The 18,240-nt window shown below is 42.0% G+C and overlaps 1 protein-coding gene across 5 annotated transcripts in view; it reads right to left on the reverse strand.

Annotated features, from left to right (window-relative positions):
* Window positions 1-18,240, reverse strand: part of greb1l (GREB1 like retinoic acid receptor coactivator) — a 54,285-nt gene that overhangs the window by 22,240 nt on the left and 13,805 nt on the right. For 4 of the 5 annotated variants that reach the window (XM_072440907.1, XM_072440906.1, XM_072440905.1 and 1 more), the window contains exons 1-2: window positions 1,932-2,112; window positions 41-136 (exon numbers count right to left, since the gene is read on the reverse strand). The gene's annotated coding sequence lies outside the window, so the exon portion shown is untranslated. Of the gene's footprint in view, window positions 1-40; window positions 137-1,931; window positions 2,113-18,240 lie in introns of those variants that run through there. The other variant, XM_072440904.1, reaches the window with a different exon arrangement.

The following is an 18,240-nucleotide window of genomic DNA, read 5'->3' on the forward strand; positions in this document are numbered from 1 at the left end:
AGAGATTTTTAATAGAAAATGTAATTTGGAAACTCCTTACGTTGTTGTTCACAGGTGTGAAGGGACTCGTTGACCTCTGCTACATGCTGGGTCACCGCAGCACAGAACCCTCAGAGAGGGCACAGGGCGCTGAGACCTGAGGAGAGAAATCATCTGATTAGCTCTGTCACACACTCACGTCTATTCAAAATAAGTAAAGGAGGGGCATCTGTGTGACTGTGTTGGTGTTACATAATGAGTGCAGCAAAAAGGGTAATGTTTCCAGAGGCCAGAGGATCTGGTCACTTCCAGCATGAATGAGCGCACTTATGACCCCTCCAACATTAAGAGGGGTTCCATCATAACAAATGTGGCCACTATTATTAGACCACAAAGCGTTATTTGATACCACCAGCCCTGGGGCTATTTTCATAAAACACAATTGAGTGTTTTAGTTTGCTGCCTTTCAACCCGCACATGGGCTGCAGTCTTGTGAATGGATCTGCTTGCTACTTTGACCTTTTGACCAAGTATTGTTTAGCCTCTGAGGCACTGATACAACAGAAGCAAAGTTCCCTCAAAACATTGACTGTCCAATCTCCTCGTCATCACTTGTGACTGTGAGCTGTAACCGGAGAGCTGAGCCAGGGTCCAAGTCCTCCACCGACCAAGTGTACACAAGCACCTGGTTCAAATGCATTTAGGGATCACACTGAACCTTATTTTGTGAATGATTAGCCAGTTTGACACAGCTTATCAAAGTGGGGTCTAAAATGTCAAAGCTTCCATGCAACACTGACTTTTTCCCACCACTATTTGTGACTCAAACAAATACACTGAGCAGTACTGGAATCGGTTTATGAAGAATGAATGATTGAGTATTTAAATATTTAAGATATTAGGGTAGTAAACAAAATGACTTGTTTAACAGTAACTTATTCATGGCAACAGCTCAAATTGAAGCAACATATTGATCGTGTACACGCAAAGAAAGCAAATCAATTGTAGCATTGGCAATATGTTTTTGTGCAAATTACACAGTGTGGCAGGTCAAATTGTATACGTTTCATACACTTATCTTCTGTGAATGTAGTGGGAGACAGACAGAAGGCAATACAGTGGTGGGACCAGCCTGAGGAGTTTGTAAAATAGCCCTTTTTTCTCTAATGACTCCTAAAGACATGCTTAAGCTGACGGGGCAGTTTGGCTTCTCCCCTAAAGCCAAACTAAATCTAACGATAACGGACACACCTTTGTCACATAGATACTAAAATAAGTCAAATGTATCTGCCCGTGCATGGACAGAGACAGTAAAATGTCACATATCGCACAAAACTATGAATATATGTGATGTAGAATTCAAATCTAAAAGCCTTTTACAGTAATCATTTCTGTGCTCTATTCAAGTGTTTTGGCTGGAGTATCCCATTGGCTAGTTACTTATCTCCTCCTTTGTTACTCACTCAACTGTGAAATTCAATTGCAGGACTTCCAACATACAAAGAGAGTTTGAATTAACTGTACTGTATAATCATTATTCAGAACCAATGGTAGCAAGTCATTAAAAACATTTAGTTATATTTGCTTAAAGCTTACAGCACATTCAAATTTGGCTAATTGAGCCCTAGATTTTACAGTGCTCAAACTGGATATTCAAACTGGATAGCCTCGAAACCACAAGATGTTAGTGAAATTCGGATACACATCTCGGATTGGTTCACCTCATTGTTATGCCGTACCATTTAAAAGTCCTTACCAATGGGGCCAGAACGTTTAACATTAGAAAAGCCACTGGTCACTCAAAGTCAATGCCCAGCTGATATGAGAAACACGGGGGAAGGGAGGAAGGGGGAAAGGCAAACATTTCCACATGTAGCTTGAATTCGATGCCAAAAGCCTATCTCATTATTGTGTGTGAGCTCCAACAGCAAGACATTTACAGTTGCAGGTACCTTCCATGGCGCCAAGACCAGGGATGAGCGCTTAAAAATCCCCAAATTGAAATGTAGTACAATCCAAATCCTGTATGGGCTCGGCAGGATAGTCCTTTTTAGATAATAAATCCCATGGGTGACAAGTGAGTGGTTAATATCCAGGCGCAGAACTCCCTGGAAGGTCTTGAGGCACCTTTGTCATGATAGTCTTCCAAGCAAACTGGGATTCCCACTTGGAGAGCACCAGAAGCCCTGCCTCCCTCTCTCTCTCTCCCCCCCTCTTTCTCTCTCTGTCCTCACTCCCACACAAACAAGCCCCGCCCCCGAGCCCCTGGTCACCCGTGGTCACCCTGCGCCACTCTCCTGTGATGGGCCATTTGCCAAAGGGAGGCCAGGGCCAAAAAAGGAATATAGCACGAATTAAAATGACTTTAATTCAGAATATTAACACTTATTTCTGCAAGATTATTCGGTTAATCGATAAAATTAAATTGTAAAATATTTATATACATCATAATTAAAATAGTAAAAAAAATATGACTTAAGTAATTTTTATCTGGCCATTTATGTGACAAATTAACTTTTTCAGTTTACATTTCATTCATTGAAGTTTGATTTCCTAAAGATGGCAACAAATGATACTCTATTAGACTTGTGAATGAACGGTAACAAAGAAATTCCCGGATCGGTTTGGTCATGGTGTGAATCATTATAAAATTGTGATGTTTCTTCCCACAATAATCATAACGCTAACATTTTACATTTATGACATCCCTCATTTTGACTGAGTTTGACATGAATACTTCACTACAAACAAGATTATTTAGTTAGAAACAAAAATGAAGCACACGTTTTCCTACCCCAGAAGCAAATCATTTAGACTAGAATTTAAACCATTCAGAAACACGTTGAAACAAGTTAACTCATCTGGCTCCATCAAATTAAGAAGTGTAAACTAGTCCAAATTAAAATCAATACCCTGAGCTTACTATGCTGCAGTGTAGTGGCGGAGCAGGGCCGTGGTGAACCCACCTGGGTCTCATTTGTCTTGGCCGGGCCGACTCCCTGCGGTGACAGATGCTCTTGGGGTCTGCAGAGTCACGGGGGTTCAAAACAAAGAGGTCGCCCACAGCTCCACACCCGCCCCGCTGCTCTGCCACGCGTCACACAGGCGCGCCCCGACTTCAGGATTTCCGAATGGTGACGATTGTGTGGAGATTGTATTCAAGATTTTAATCAATTTCGCAACTGGCTCGATATCAGAATCAGAATTTAATGAGGATTTATTCATCCGCAAGTGGAAATTCTTTGTGTTACAGATTAAAACAGAGATGAAAAAACTGATAAAAAATAAAAAAAAAAGAACAAATTAATCATCAGTTTCACAAATCTTCCTTTTTAACAGGTAGTCCCTCCGGTAAAAACTGAATTAATTTACATTTAAATATTCAGTTGTATTAGAAGAGTAAATATAGCTATATATATAGCGCATTATGACTGAAAGGATTTCTCTCTGCATTCTTCTCTTTTATGTCTTATAAATTCATAAATTATTTATGAAATTTCCCCATGTGGGATAATAAAGGATTATCTTATCTTATCTTATTTACATGTTACCCTTAATTTTATTGTATTTCTGTAATTTTTTTCTTTGTGATTTGAATGCATTTTTCCTGCTGTGTGAAGCACTTTGAATTGCCTTGTGTATGAAATGTGCTCTACAAATAACTTGCCTTGCCTTAAAGGTGGTTAGTTTAGTTTATTCTTTATTTGTCAGGGACCAAGTACACATTGATTAATCTCACAAAAATAAAGTTTAAATCTTTAAATCAATTAATTCAGTGTCAGGTTTTTCAACAGTAAAGTTTACACATTTTGATACTTTCAGTCTTCTGACGAGTAAGAAATAGTCCTGTTTTAGGATTGACCCCTGGCTGTGCTGTTACTCCTGCTGTAAATACCAGGAGCTCATCTGGTCAAAATAAATAAACAAAAAGCGACCACAAATCAACCCTCCAGGAACATGTGCGTGTGATTCTATTATGGACTGGGCCGTTTCCGTCAAATGGAGCTGGGTAACAATGGTTAAGGTATAAAGTGGTTGTAATTTGAGGCATTTGAAATATGCTCTGGTCCACTTTGTGACTATGTGAGATCCAGGCGCGAACACACGACAACTGGAGTCTCACCGGGCACGGTAACATCTGCTGATCAACTGGATCATCAATCACAGATCATTTAGCGGGGTGTGTAACCATGGAAATGCAAAATGAAGGAATAAAAACTGAAATTACTTTTTGCACAACAGAAAGTGGTGCCATTATTAAACCCAGAAGATTGTCGTCAGTTGAAATCAAATCAAATCAAATCAAATCAATTTATTTCATCAATCACATTTGTAAACCATAACTTTGGACTTTTCTTCCCAGTTATATATGCCTTGCTTCTGAAATTATAGGTTAGAATGTAAGTGTATGTAATTAATGACAATTTATTGACCATTCATTAATTAACACATATTTTTTTCTGCAGAAACAATCAGGATAGATAATAATGTAGAAACTTTTTGTGCCACTGACACAAATAACACTAAAGCTGGATTATCCTTGTAAGGATTTAGGGATTTAGTTATTAGTCAGCATTTTTAATGATGACTAAGAGATTAATTAATTATTCAACCCTCAACGGCAGCTATAAAATGTTATTGTAAAAAAAAAAAAAACTATCTAGTGCAAAGAAAAGAACACATGATAAAAACAGTTTCATCCATCATTTATTGAACAATAATTAAAAGTAATAACTGTTCAATCAATGCAATTGTTGAGTTTCAATTATAAGACAAATGTGAAATGTCTAAAAAAGTAAATGCAGAAATATCACCTTTCATCCTCATTTTGAAAGTTTACAACATACATTTTTTAATTTTCTATTTTTAATCAGTTCTTTTTGTAAAATCTTTCAACTATAAACAATACACTCGATATTGAAATTTTGCATATTTTCAAAACAACATTCACGATTATCTAAATGAAGATAAATTGCCCACCTCTAACTTCAAACACAATCATTATATATAAGTTAATTAATACATTTACAAAATACATTGCTTCTTAGTTATACAGTTGGGTTAAATGAAACGTAATAATCAAATCAATAAAAGCCTTTCAGCTGTTCCATCACATCCTGTTGCAATGAGCTCCTTCTGTGCCCTCGTTATAAAACTCTCTCTGCTGAAGCACAGTTCCAGTTCATTACCGCAGACACGGTCAACAGTTGTTTTAATCAGTGTGTGTGCAGTTTTTGGCACCTCCTCTCCAATGGGTATATTAGGGCCCGTACCGTGTGAGGGACAGAGCTATAAACCTCCACTTCAGCCAATCAGAGGCTCCATTAGCACATCAGGCTTCTAATTCCACCCCATCACTGACATTTGTCTAAACATTGGGCTTGAGTTTGACTGTGAAATTTGTCTGGCTGTTGCTTTTTTAGACCACACATGGGAAAGGGTCATTCACCTTTTTTTTTTTTTTTTTTTACAGTAGAGCCAAATTATACTTCATTAAATTGGTGATAGTGAGTCAATGAGTGGAAAAAGCTGTATTGTAAGCGACAAAACTGAGAATGATCTTAATTTCACTTGTTTTAAAGCTGCAGTACACCGTTTTTCTCTTACAAGTTGGTTTGAAAACATTTCCTCCCCAAAAAGTGTGTTGTAAAATTAGATTCATCAGGTCGCTTCAGCTGTTTTGATCTAATTAGAAGACATTTTATCATTCCCAAAGTTGTAAGAAAGCCATGTGACTTTGATATATGACAGTGGGCCACGCTGGTTCACTTTTCCGTCAGAAGAATTAAAGAACTACAGTATAGATAAGATTTAAATACCAACTTAATATGAATCCTTAAAAAGCATTTACTGGATATAATAAAACCAACAGCTTGCTTACTTAATGTATTTTCCAGGCCAAGAACAAACGTTGGACTGACTGAAACTAAATGTTATTATTTTATTGTTTCTAATAAACCTTAACTTATGGTATATTCGACAATGAGTGCCCATTGTGTAATGTTACACCATAGAGCCAAAGTACATTCCTAATTTATTAATTTTGTTCAATAAAGCGTTTTCTGATAGTGTAATGTATAAACATGCTCCTTTAGATCAAGTGTTAGAATTAACTTGACACTTTTGATGGTGTCGGCTCCTCCTTGAGCCGACACCTTAACGTGGTGGAGGGGTTTGAGTGCCCGAATGATCCCGGGAGCTATGTTGTCCGGGGCTTCATGCCCCTGGTAGGGTCTCCCAAGGCAAACAGGTCCTAGGTGACGGGTCAGACAAAGATCGGTTCAGAAGCCTCTTATGACGACGACACGAACAAGGCCGTTTACGTCGCCCGGATCGGCGTCACCGGGGCCCCATCCTGGAGCCAGGCCTGGGATGGGTGCTCCATGGCGAGCGCCTGGTGGCCGGGTCTTACCCCACGGGGCCCGGCCGGGCACAGCCCGAAAGAGCGACGTGGGGCCGCCCTCCCGTGGGCCCACCACCCGCAGGAGGATCCATAGGGGGCCGGTGCAGAGAGATCTGGGCGGCAGTCGACGGCAGGGGCCTCGGCGACCAGATCTCCGGACACAGAGACTAACTCTGGGGACATGGAATGTCACCTCGCTGGGGGGGAAAGAGCCTGAGCTTGTGCGGGAGGTTGAGCGATACCGACTAGATATAGTCGGCCTCACCTCCACGCACAGTTTGGGCTCTGGAACCCATCTCCTCGAGAGGGGCTGGACGCTCCACTTCTCTGGTGTTGCCCGCGGGGAGAGGCGGCGGGCTGGTGTGGGCTTGCTGATAGCCCCTCAGCTCAGCCGCCACGTGTTGGAGTTTACCCCGGTGAACGAGAGGGTCGCGTCCCTCCGCCTTCGGGTGGGGGACAGGTCTCTCACTGTTGTGGCGGCCTACGGGCCGAACAGCAGTGCAGAGTACCCGGCCTTCTTGGAGTCCTTGGGAGGGGTACTGGACAGTGCACCGACCGGGGACTCCGTTGTTCTACTGGGGGACTTCAACGCCCACGTGGGCAATGACAGTGACACCTGGAGAGGGGTGATCGGGAAGAACGGCTTCCCCGATCTGAACCCGAGCGGTGTTCAGTTATTGGACTTCTGTGCTAGCCACGGATTGTCCATAACGAACACCATGTTCAAGCACAAGGGTGTCCATCAGTGCACGTGGCACCAGGACACCCTAGGCCGGAGGTCAATGATCGACTTAGTTGTCGTGTCATCAGACCTCCGGCCGCGTGTCTTGGACACTCGGGTGAAGAGAGGGGCAGAGTTGTCAACCGATCACCACCTGGTGGTGAGTTGGATCCGCTGGCGGAGGAGGAAGCCGGACAGACTTGGCAGACCCAAGCGCATTGTGAGGGTCTGTTGGGAACGTCTAGTGGAGCCCTCTGTCAGTAGGGTATTCAACTCGCACCTCCGGGAGAGCTTCTCCCATGTCCCGGGGGAGGCTGGGGACATTGAGTCCGAGTGGACCATGTTCTCCGCCTCCATTGTTGATGCGGCTGCTCGGAGCTGTGGTCGCAAGGTCTCCGGTGCCTGTCGTGGCGGCAACCCCCGAACCCGGTGGTGGACACCGGAAGTAAGGGATGCCGTCAGACTAAAGAAGGAGGCCTATCAGGCCACTCTGGCTTGTAGGTCTCCGGAGGTCATCGACGGGTATCGGCAGGCCAAGCGAGCCGCGGCTCGTGCTGTCGCAGAGGCAAAAACCCGGGCCTGGGAGGAGTTCGGGGAGGCCATGGAGGAGGACTATCGGTCGGCACCAAAGAAATTCTGGCAAACCGTCCGGCGCCTCAGGAAGGGGAAGCAGTGTCTCACAAACACCGTTTACGGTGCGGGTGGAGGCCTGCTGACCTCGACTGGGGATGTCGTCGGACGGTGGAAGGAATACTTTGAGGATCTCCTTAATCCCTCAGTCACGTCTTCTGAAGAGGAAGTAGAGACCGGGGACTCGGAGGCTGGCTCATCCATCACCCAAGCTGAAGTCACTGAGGTTGTCCGCAAACTCCTCGGTGGCAGGGCTCCGGGAGTGGATGAGATCCGCCCTGAGTACCTAAAGTATCTGGATGTTGTAGGACTGTCTTGGTTGACACGTCTCTGCAACATCGCGTGGCGTTCGGGGACCGTGCCTCTGGACTGGCAGACCGGGGTGGTGGTCCCTCTGTTCAAGAAGGGGGACCGGAGGGTGTGTTCCAACTACAGAGGGATCACACTCCTCAGCCTCCCGGGTAAGGTCTATTCCAAGGTACTGGAGAGGAGAATCCGACCGATAGTCGAACCTCGGATTCAGGAGGAGCAGAGTGGTTTTCGTCCCGGTCGTGGAACACTGGACCAGCTCTATACCCTCCATCGGGTGCTCGAGGGTTCATGGGAGTTTGCCCAACCAGTCCACATGTGCTTTGTGGATCTGGAGAAGGCTTTTGACCGTGTCCCTCGGGGTGTCCTTTGGGGGGTGCTCCGGGAGTACGGGGTCCGGGGCCCTTTGCTCAGGGCTGTCCGGTCCCTGTATGACCGGAGCAGGAGCTGTGTTCGCATTGCCGGCAGTAAGTCAGACCTGTTCCCAGTGCATGTTGGACTCCGCCAGGGCTGCCCTGTGTCACCGGTTCTGTTCATAATTTTTATGGACAGAATTTCTAGGCGCTGTCAGGGGTCGGAGGGGGTCCGGTTTGGGGACCACAGGATCTCATCTCTGCTGTTTGCAGACGATGTTGTCCTGATGGCTCCATCAAACCCGGACCTGCAACATGCACTGGGACGGTTTGCAGCCGAGTGTGAAGCGGCTGGGATGAGAATCAGCACCTCCAAATCCGAGGCCATGGTTCTCGACCGGAAAAAGGTGGCTTGCCCTCTCCAGGTGGGTGGGGTGTCCTTGCCCCAAGTGGAGGAGTTCAAGTATCTCGGGGTCTTGTTCACGAGTGAGGGAAGGATGGAGCGTGAGATCGACAGGCGGATCGGTGCAGCGGCTGCAGTGATGCAGTCGCTGCATCGGACCGTTGTGGTAAAGAGGGAGCTGAGCCGAAAGGCAAAGCTCTCTATTTACCGGTCGGTCTACGTTCCTACCCTCACCTATGGTCATGAGCTTTGGGTAGTGACCGAAAGAACAAGATCGCGGATACAAGCGGTCGAAATGAGTTTCCTCCGCCGGGTGGCTGGGCGCTCCCTTAGAGATAAGGTGAGGAGCTCGGCCACACGGGGGGAGCTCGGAGTAGAGCCGCTGCTCCTCCACGTCGAGAGGAGCCAGCTGAGGTGGCTCGGGCATCTGTTCCGGATGCCTCCTGGGCGCCTCCCTCGGGAGGTGTTTCAGGCATGTCCCACCGGGAAGAGGCCCCGGGGAAGACCCAGGACACGCTGGAGAGACTATGTCTCTCGGCTGGCCTGGGAACGCCTCGGGATCCCCCCGGAGGAGTTAGAGGAAGTGTCTGGGGAGAAGGAAGTCTGGGAGTCCCTGCTCAGACTGCTGCCCCCGCGACCCGGCCCCGGATAAAGCGGCAGAAGATGGATGGATGGATGGATGGACTTTTGATGAAGTGTTGTAATTTACAATTCTAGCATAAAATGATGCCTTGACTAACTATAAAAAAATATGTACATAAACGTTCAAGTGTACGTAATTTTTTGTGTACACAAGAAATCATTTGGTAATTTTGGATGTTATTTTTACAGTACTACAGTCCTAATGTTCAGAGCAACTGTTACTAGCGAGAGAAACATGGCACATCTACAGGCAACGGTTTAACCAGGATTAAATCAAAAATTGACTGTAGTCTTCTACTTTTACAAAGAATCATATCTGATTTATTTCCTTCCTTGCTCTTTTCTATAGTTTTGTTGTATTTATCTTATCAAATTCACAAAATATATATTTTGATGTAATGTGTGATGTCACAACCTCCATATTGGGTGTTACACACATGATGGAAATGAGTGCTGCAAATTACACTCTGAAGAAGATGGCTCAGAGTCGCTACACAGGGGAAAGAAATCAGCACAAGCTATTTTTAAATCTTTTAAAATAATGACTTATCACAGACAAAATATAGGCGTCTTAAAATGTTATTGCATGAAGAGTGCCTTGGCTTTTTCATTTTTCAATGAGCACCTTCAACCTTGATTAACTTAAACATCTCCTTGAGCATTTTGGAACGTTTCTTTTTGGAGCAATGTTATTTTTTACTGTGATTAAAATATTCATGAATCACTCTAAATACTACTTACAGTGTGTAAATGAGAAGGAAAAACAATTATAATATGCTTAAAAGCTCTTAAAAGTTGATTTTTAATTATATTTCTCCTTTACGTCTGCAGCGAAAGTCTTTATAATTAAATAAAAAACGAGGAACATGTTATATTGAACAATAGACTCTGATTAAAGCAATAATAACTTGAGTGGGAAAGGCTCGACTGGGCGCAACATACATTAGTGAATATGATATAATTCGAGGCACAAGTTCAACTGAGGGAAAAGAGCTGTCATTGTGATTTATGCCCGAGCCCCTGACTTTGACACAAGCACTCTTAAATAACCCATCTCAGGCGGAGATAATGTGTAAACCTGGCATTTTCTTTGGCCTAAAAAGACTTGTGCAGGAAAAACAAAGGAGTGTGGATTGAATGGTCGCCCGCCCCTCATCCCCGTCCCTCACCAGTGCATTGAGCGCCTGTTAAAGTCCCTGACAAAAGGAAGTAGCCTGGCCACGGCCACCTGAGGATGCACGGGTCATGTGGCAGCTGGGGGAGATCTTGGGCTTGAAGACGGAGGACAAGATGGAGGGAGGAGGGGCGAGAAGAGCCGTCCCAGGAGAATGCCAAAGCCCTGCGTTCACTGACTCAGCATCTGCCAAACACATGACTGCTGCCTCAATCACGGCCTAATCAACCGCTATCTAAGCCAACAGCTGCTTTGGCTTTACCGTCACCAGTAGGTGACAATAAAGCTAAAGGACATTCACTCAATGCTAATTCAGGTAAATTTGCATTGTTTGATGAAAAAATAATACTAAATTAAATATTGACACATTCCACAATTTTTGTCTGACCATTTAAAAAAATAAGAAATCCTCTATTTGTCCTTTGGAAACGCAACATTATAGACCATTCGCTGTGTGTACAAAAGAGGCAAATAAGAATTGAAATGACAAATATGTTACGATTAAAATATGCTTGAATCAAGAACATTTTAAAATGTCCAATGCAATCTTTGTTGTTCAGAAGCACAACAAAACTTGTATGTGCATCTGTGGTAAAAGATATTAAAGACGTTTGAGCAACAACACTAAAAAACCCTCCTTCCCCCTACTACACTAGAGTAAAAATCAATTATTTTTAATTGGGCATAATTATTGGTTTAGTAGAGTTGGATTATGTTGAAAAACAATACATTTCTTAGATGTTAAGATAAATAAAATAAATAAAATAAATAAAATAAATAAAATAAATAAAATAAATAAAATAAATAAAATAAATAAAATAAATAAAAACACAAAAACACAAAAAGAAAACTGGAAAAGTTTAATACTGATTGAATTTATGACTGTAATTGTAGTAATTGTCGCAGTAAAACCTGTTTTATTATTGTTATTTTATTGTTCGCAGTGTCATCTTTTGGTGATATCCTCTGCACTTCACCCCTTACAAACTGACAAACGAAAAATTACGACCGATACTGTCCACAATGTGAAAGTTCCCGCGACAGAACCAGCCAGGTCTATCCAGTCACATGGTGTCCTCGACGCCCAAGGGTGTCAGGACTCGCACTAATGTTTACTATTAGGGTGGCAAATCCGCGATCTAATTTCCTTATAAAAAAGCCCCTCAACTTTCCCCTCCGGCCCCTCCCCGCCTGTACTGGGGACCGCCTGCTGAGCTTGAAGTGCAAATCGCTGTAGTGAGGTTAGCAGATGAGATGAGGTCACGCCAGGGCCTTTTCCAGTAAGCCACACAAACAAAGACAGCATTCCTACCAAATGCCATTGCTGGAGTCAGAGTAACGCAGTGTATGGAGACATAGCAGAGGTGGTTTGTGGTCAATGCTGTAAATAATTTGCTCTTTTAGGTATTATTCAAAATTCAAGCTTTTTGGAACACTGACACAAACACACTAAATATTTACAGTATAATGCAAAGAAAAGTGTTTAGGCGAGAATGCTTGTCCTATAGAATCAATAATGAAAGAGAGCTCAGACCGCATATAAAATATTAGTAAATGATAGTGGTGGGCTATATATCCAAATGTAGATAAAACCGTGAATGCTGTTTTGATGATATGCAAAATTTTAATAACAGGTGTATGGTTTATAGTACAAAACGTACAAAAGAAAATGAAAGAGAAAAGTTGTTTTGTAAACTTTAAAATAAGGTTATAAGTATTTTAATTAATTTTGCACATATTTCAAATTTGTTTGATAATTAAACATAAATTAGAAAATATGACATGTTTTAACACATTTATGTCTGATTGGCATAATATTGTCTGTCTATTGTTACCTGGATACTCAAATAAAATAAAGATTTTCATTTTTCAATATTCAAGCTTTTTGGAAAACTGATACAAACATTTCACGTTTTTTTGCAGGAAACTATTCACCATATAGCCAGAGTTAGTGAGAAAAGCGTGTCCACTGCCTTAGCAATGAACATGTCATAAAAAAATGTTGTATCTTTTGATTTGCAAAAGTAATGAGCTCTGACCACATGCAAAATACTACTAGATAATCTCCAAATTGTGTGACTAACTTAATGTAATTTAGTCAGGGGCAGGTCCAGACCAAACTGAACGACAATTTCAAAGGGTGTAAATGATACTCTTCCGGACTGAGATCAATAAAGATTGTTTTTGACACCACCATCCAAATTGATTTCAGAACTATGTACTTGGGCCTCAAAACACCTGCCATGGACACAATAAATGGATACCATTGGAATAAAAAAAAGAAAAAAGGACGACTCAAACTGCACCAACAATCAAGGACTGGACTCATTTGCTGGACAAGATGTCTTGATATTGCTGTTTTGTTCTCTGTCATGTCCTCCGCTTTGTGTTTTATGTGTTTAAATAAACTAATCAAACATGATACTCTTCCATTAAGTGTCATTATTAAACCTGACTCAAATGAGAGGGCAAACGTTAAATGAGACTGCACCCCCAAAGACCTGAATCTAATCCTCGCACAGCTTGACCAGTTAATAAGACAGTAAAGACTGCTATATAATCATGGAATGTGTGTAGATACTTGTTATACATTTCCAATAACATTGCTGGCATCCTGATCTTACTGAATGCATTGCCTGTGTGTCCTTGTGTGTGTTTTGGGGATTATCAGCGGACTATAAACTGGGGTGAACCAGGGTTTAAGTCCTGCAGTGACCAGAGGCATCGGGGGCAGGGGCTGCAACAGAGAGCCTGGAGGAGGGCAGGACAAAAGGAGCATTTGGGCAGATGAAGAAGCCATCATCATTAAGCCACAGGAAGTTTACTGTCCAGTTATAAAACTCATTTCAAGATTAGAGGCGAGTGCATGTGAAAGGGCAGAGCGGAGCAGAGAGCAGCTCAGGGCCGCAATGCAGCTAATTCATTAAGGGACAGGCACCGTCTTTGTGCTCGCTCGCGCTGGGGGGGGACAGGAGTCGGCGACCTTGCCACACACTCTGGCCTGGTGGATGAGTTTGAGGGCATGGCATTTAACCTTAACTGCATCTGAGCCGGAGAAAGGCGCGCATCAATGATTGGGAACCGCTTATACGGATATAGGGCTGAATGGTGAAGGTGAACATTTAGCATATGACGATCCCGACTTTGTTTCCATTTGCTCACACAGACTGACATCGATGAACAGAGTGCAATTAAGCTTTTGATTTATACTAACTGTTACATTGAACAAATACAACTTATAAAGCAATGCACAGGGTTTGTATGGTATACTGCAAGCAACTGTACAAAAACAATACATTGACAATTACAAATAGATAGCACAAATTTTGATACGCGTAGCACACATTTTTTATATACCGTATTTTCCGCACTATAAGGCATTAAGCGAAACAAAGGTCAAAGGTCGAGGTCAGTAAGCACAACCTGAATTAATCCATATATAAGGCGCACTGGTATATAAGGCAGTTTTTTGAGAAAATTAAAGGCTTTTAAATGCGCATTGAAGTGCGGAAAATACAGTACTTGTGATTCAACATGTAATTTGAGCCCAAAGACAAATAACCCGTTGCTTATATCATATACCTGCATCAGAGTAATTAGTATTTAAAAAAATGGATCTGTTGTCAATAAATGCCAGTATTTGATTTGATTGTTAGGCATTTTCTTCTTTTTACCAAACCAAACTCCAGTGAGAGAACAGTAGACACAATTCAAAACCTGCAGACATCCAACAACAAAAGAGAAATTAAGGTACATATAAACCAAAATAATTGTCCCATGTTCAAACTAAGTTGTAAGGTATTTTCAAAAGAGAAATCCCAAAGTCAATCTTCAACTGTTGACTTAATATTACCGAGTGACCATTTTGTCTGGCCATCAGAAAAATCCTCACACTTTATAACGCGTGCTATTCTGATGAGCGGATCAACCGTTCACAAACCCCATCATTCACACACATTATAGTTCTGAAACTATAGAATTGTGCAATAAAAGCTCATGAGTACGCAGTAAATAACAGCCATCTGACCCTCTGCTGCGAGCGTAAATCTCGGGTCCCCCTCGTAGATGCCTTTGCTGATAACTGAATGAAAGTGAAGGATGAGTGACAGTTTACAACGCTCTTCATGGCTGCGCAGTAAAACCCGGAGCCCTGTCAGTGAACCCTATCTGCATTTTACAACACCGTCCCAGGTTGAGCTCCAGTTCACCTCCGCAGCGGAACAAAACACAAACACACACACACACACACGCACACACACAAGCACACACACAAGCACACACACACACACACACACTAATGCCTTTATGGACTTATTCAGCAGCACCATATTGAATAAGACAACAATGAGTTCTATTTCATACTGTAAAACTGTCAGAGCACTGGTCAGGCGCAGGTCAAAGGTAAAGGGCACGCAGAGGCAACGGGAAAGAATCTCTCGGCCTGCAGCTGTAAAGTCAGTTTCTCTCATTGTTTATCTCATTTCCATCCGGACCAGAACCTCCCGCCACGAGAAGAGTTTCTTTCCCTTTGCCGTTGGCCTCACGAACACTTCCTAAACACTGTCACTATAATTTATTCACTCACTGCACTGTTCACTTTCTGCACTACAAATCTATATCCATACAAGTTTAAATTTGTGTACATATTAAGCCTGTTTTGTAACTTAATTTTGACTTATTTTGTATATCTGGTGGCTTATTGTTACGACTTATTCATCGTTCATTGTTTTATTGTTTTGTGTTGCATCGAACCACCAAGACAAGTTCCTATATTGGTGAATTTTGTTAATGACAATGGCAATAAATCTATTCCGATTCTGATTAATTTGTGAAGCACTTTGTGATTTGTATTCTTTGTATTTGTATCTTATTCTTCTTCTTTTCGTTATTACAGTACTATGATGCTTAAGAGTATGTATGAAGTATTTGATTACAGATTTCACCACTGGGTCAGCGAAGGTTTTGTGTGGTGGAAAGTAACCAGTACAAAAGTAAAAGTATTGTGCCGGTACAAATTTTGAGCTATCTGTACTTTTTTTTACTGTGGATACTTATTACATTCACGCCACTACATTTGAGAGTAGTTCCTACATTAAACTTGTACAAGACACAAAGGTCTAAAGTACTTTTCACATGGTTTCCTGGTGACATTCTGCCTATGGGTTTGGAGTTCAAGCCTCATCTTAACGACGCATATTTAGATACATTTAAGTCATTTTTCATTTACTAACACTGACACGCAGATTATGCAGTTAATTAAAATGATTTATGCTAACTGTATGTTAATTGCTATATTAAACAAAACAGAAAATGTACAAAAACACTAATGTTTTCCCACCAGGCTCACATTGCTTGGCAGTTTGCTATATTTGCTGGCTGATGCTAACTTGCCTTGTATATTCCCATACTGATTACACATTATAATAAACCCACTTGATGTCGTATTTAATTGCATTCTTGTATCCAAAAACACTTCATCAATGCCACTGCTCTCCCCAACATCTGGTCCCCCGGCTAATTGCTCTTGCCATGGCATATCTTTGATGATTCTTGACCAGGCCTTGTCCCGGCCATAAAGCGTTGTTTGGACAGCCCTGTTTGTGATGGGGTGTAAAAGAAGAGCAATGGATCACGTCGAAGGGGCCCACGCAATCAAAACATGGGGTCTTATCAGGTGACGCCGCTACAGAGGGGTCGAATTCAGAGTCCAAGAACCTGGAGTCAAACTGTGCCTAGATTCAAGATGGACACGATCCTACTGATGAGACTGCAACTTCTACTGCTACTAATTTGACTTGGGATGTCCAGATTTCTGTTACATTGAACAAATACAACTTATAAAGCAATGCACAGGGTTTGTATGGTATACTGCAAGCAACTGTACAAAAACAATACATTGACAATTACAAATAGATAGCACCAATTTTGATACGCGTAGCACACATTTTTTATATACCGTATTTTCCGCACTATAAGGCATTAAGCGAAACAAAGGTCAAAGGTCGAGGTCAGTAAGCACAACCTGAATTAATCCATATATAAGGCGCACAAAATTAAAGGCTTTTAAATGCGCTACAGAGGGGTCGAATTCAGAGTCCAAGAACCTGGAGTCAAACTGTGCCTAGATTCAAGATGGACACGATCCTACTGATGAGACTGCAACTTCTACTGCTACTAATTTGACTTGGGATGTCCAGATTATTTGGTTGATCGATAATTGTGATTATTCAGGTCACAATATAATCGAGAGAACAACAAACATTTCCACTGGTAGCATTTTAGAAGCAAAGAAGGTCATTTAAATTCTGTTTATTCTCCGAAAAAAGGAAGAATAGACAGAACCCTAAGGATACCTGGTTTAGTCCTGTTTTAGACCTGGTTTAGTCCTGTTTTAGACCTGGTTTAGTTCTGTTTTAAACCTGGTTTAGTCCTGTTTTAGACCTGGTTTAGTTCTGTTTTAAACCTGGTTTAGTTCTGTTTTAAACCTGGTTTAGTCCTGTTTTAGACCTGGTTTAGTCCTGTTTTAGACCTGGTTTAGTCCTGTTTTAGACCTGGTTTAGTTCTGTTTTAAACCTGGTTTAGTCCTGTTTTAGACCTGGTTTAGTCCTGTTTTAGACCTGGTTTAGTCCTGTTTTAGACCTGGTTTAGTTCTGTTTTAAACCTGGTTTAGTCCTGTTTTAGACCTGGTTTAGTCCTGTTTTAGACCTGGTTTAGTCCTGTTTTAGACCTGGTTTAGTCCTGTTTTAGACCTGGTTTAGTCCTGTTATAGACCTGGTTTAGTCCTGTTATAGACCTGGTTTAGTCCCGTTATAGACCTGGTTTAGTCCTGTTTTAGACCTGGTTTAGTCCTGTTTTAGACCTAGTTTAGTCCTGTTTTAGACCTGGTTTAGTTCTGTTTTAAACCTGGTTTAGTCCTGTTTTAGACCTGGTTTAGTTCTGTTTTAGACCTGGTTTAGTCCTGTTTTAGACCTGGTTTAGTCCTGTTTCAGACCTGGTTTAGTTCTGTTTTAAACCTGGTTTAGTCCTGTTTTAGACCTGGTTTAGTTCTGTTTTAGACCTGGTTTAGTCCTGTTTTAGACCTGGTTTAGTCCTGTTTTAGACCTGGTTTAGTCCTGTTTTAGACCTGGTTTTGTCCTGTTTTAGACCTGGTTTAGTCCTGTTTTAGACCTGGTTTAGTCCTGTTTTAGACCTGGTTTAGTCCTGTTTTATACCCGTTTTAGTTTTGTGCCTTTTATCTGTCCCGTTTATGTCACTTTAACTTTACTTTATCATTCAGATAGTTTGCTTTATCAGTCATAACATTTGATTTCATAAAGCTGGTGACACACTTGGAGGGATAATATAATGTGATTTCACGGTTTGTTCCAATAATTAAGTACTCCTGATATTCCTTCTTACAAAAATCCTATTCTGGCTGTATTTGACAGGAGATAAATCAAACTATTTCATTATTATTGAGATGGATTTTAAGACATTCATTTGTGTAACTAAAGCCCACCCCTTCTCTTTAACTTAAACTCACAACTAACACGACTGCAACATCGACAACTACTACTACTGCAGCTACTTCCACCACGATACAGGAAGATATAGACACTACTTTCACCGCTCGACCACCGCTAATCC

This window comes from Eucyclogobius newberryi, unplaced genomic scaffold (genome assembly GCF_026437365.1).
Source record: "Eucyclogobius newberryi isolate DKJ021-1_F unplaced genomic scaffold, fEucNew1.0.hap1 SCAF_12, whole genome shotgun sequence".
Taxonomy (NCBI): Eukaryota; Metazoa; Chordata; class Actinopteri; order Gobiiformes; family Gobiidae; genus Eucyclogobius; species Eucyclogobius newberryi.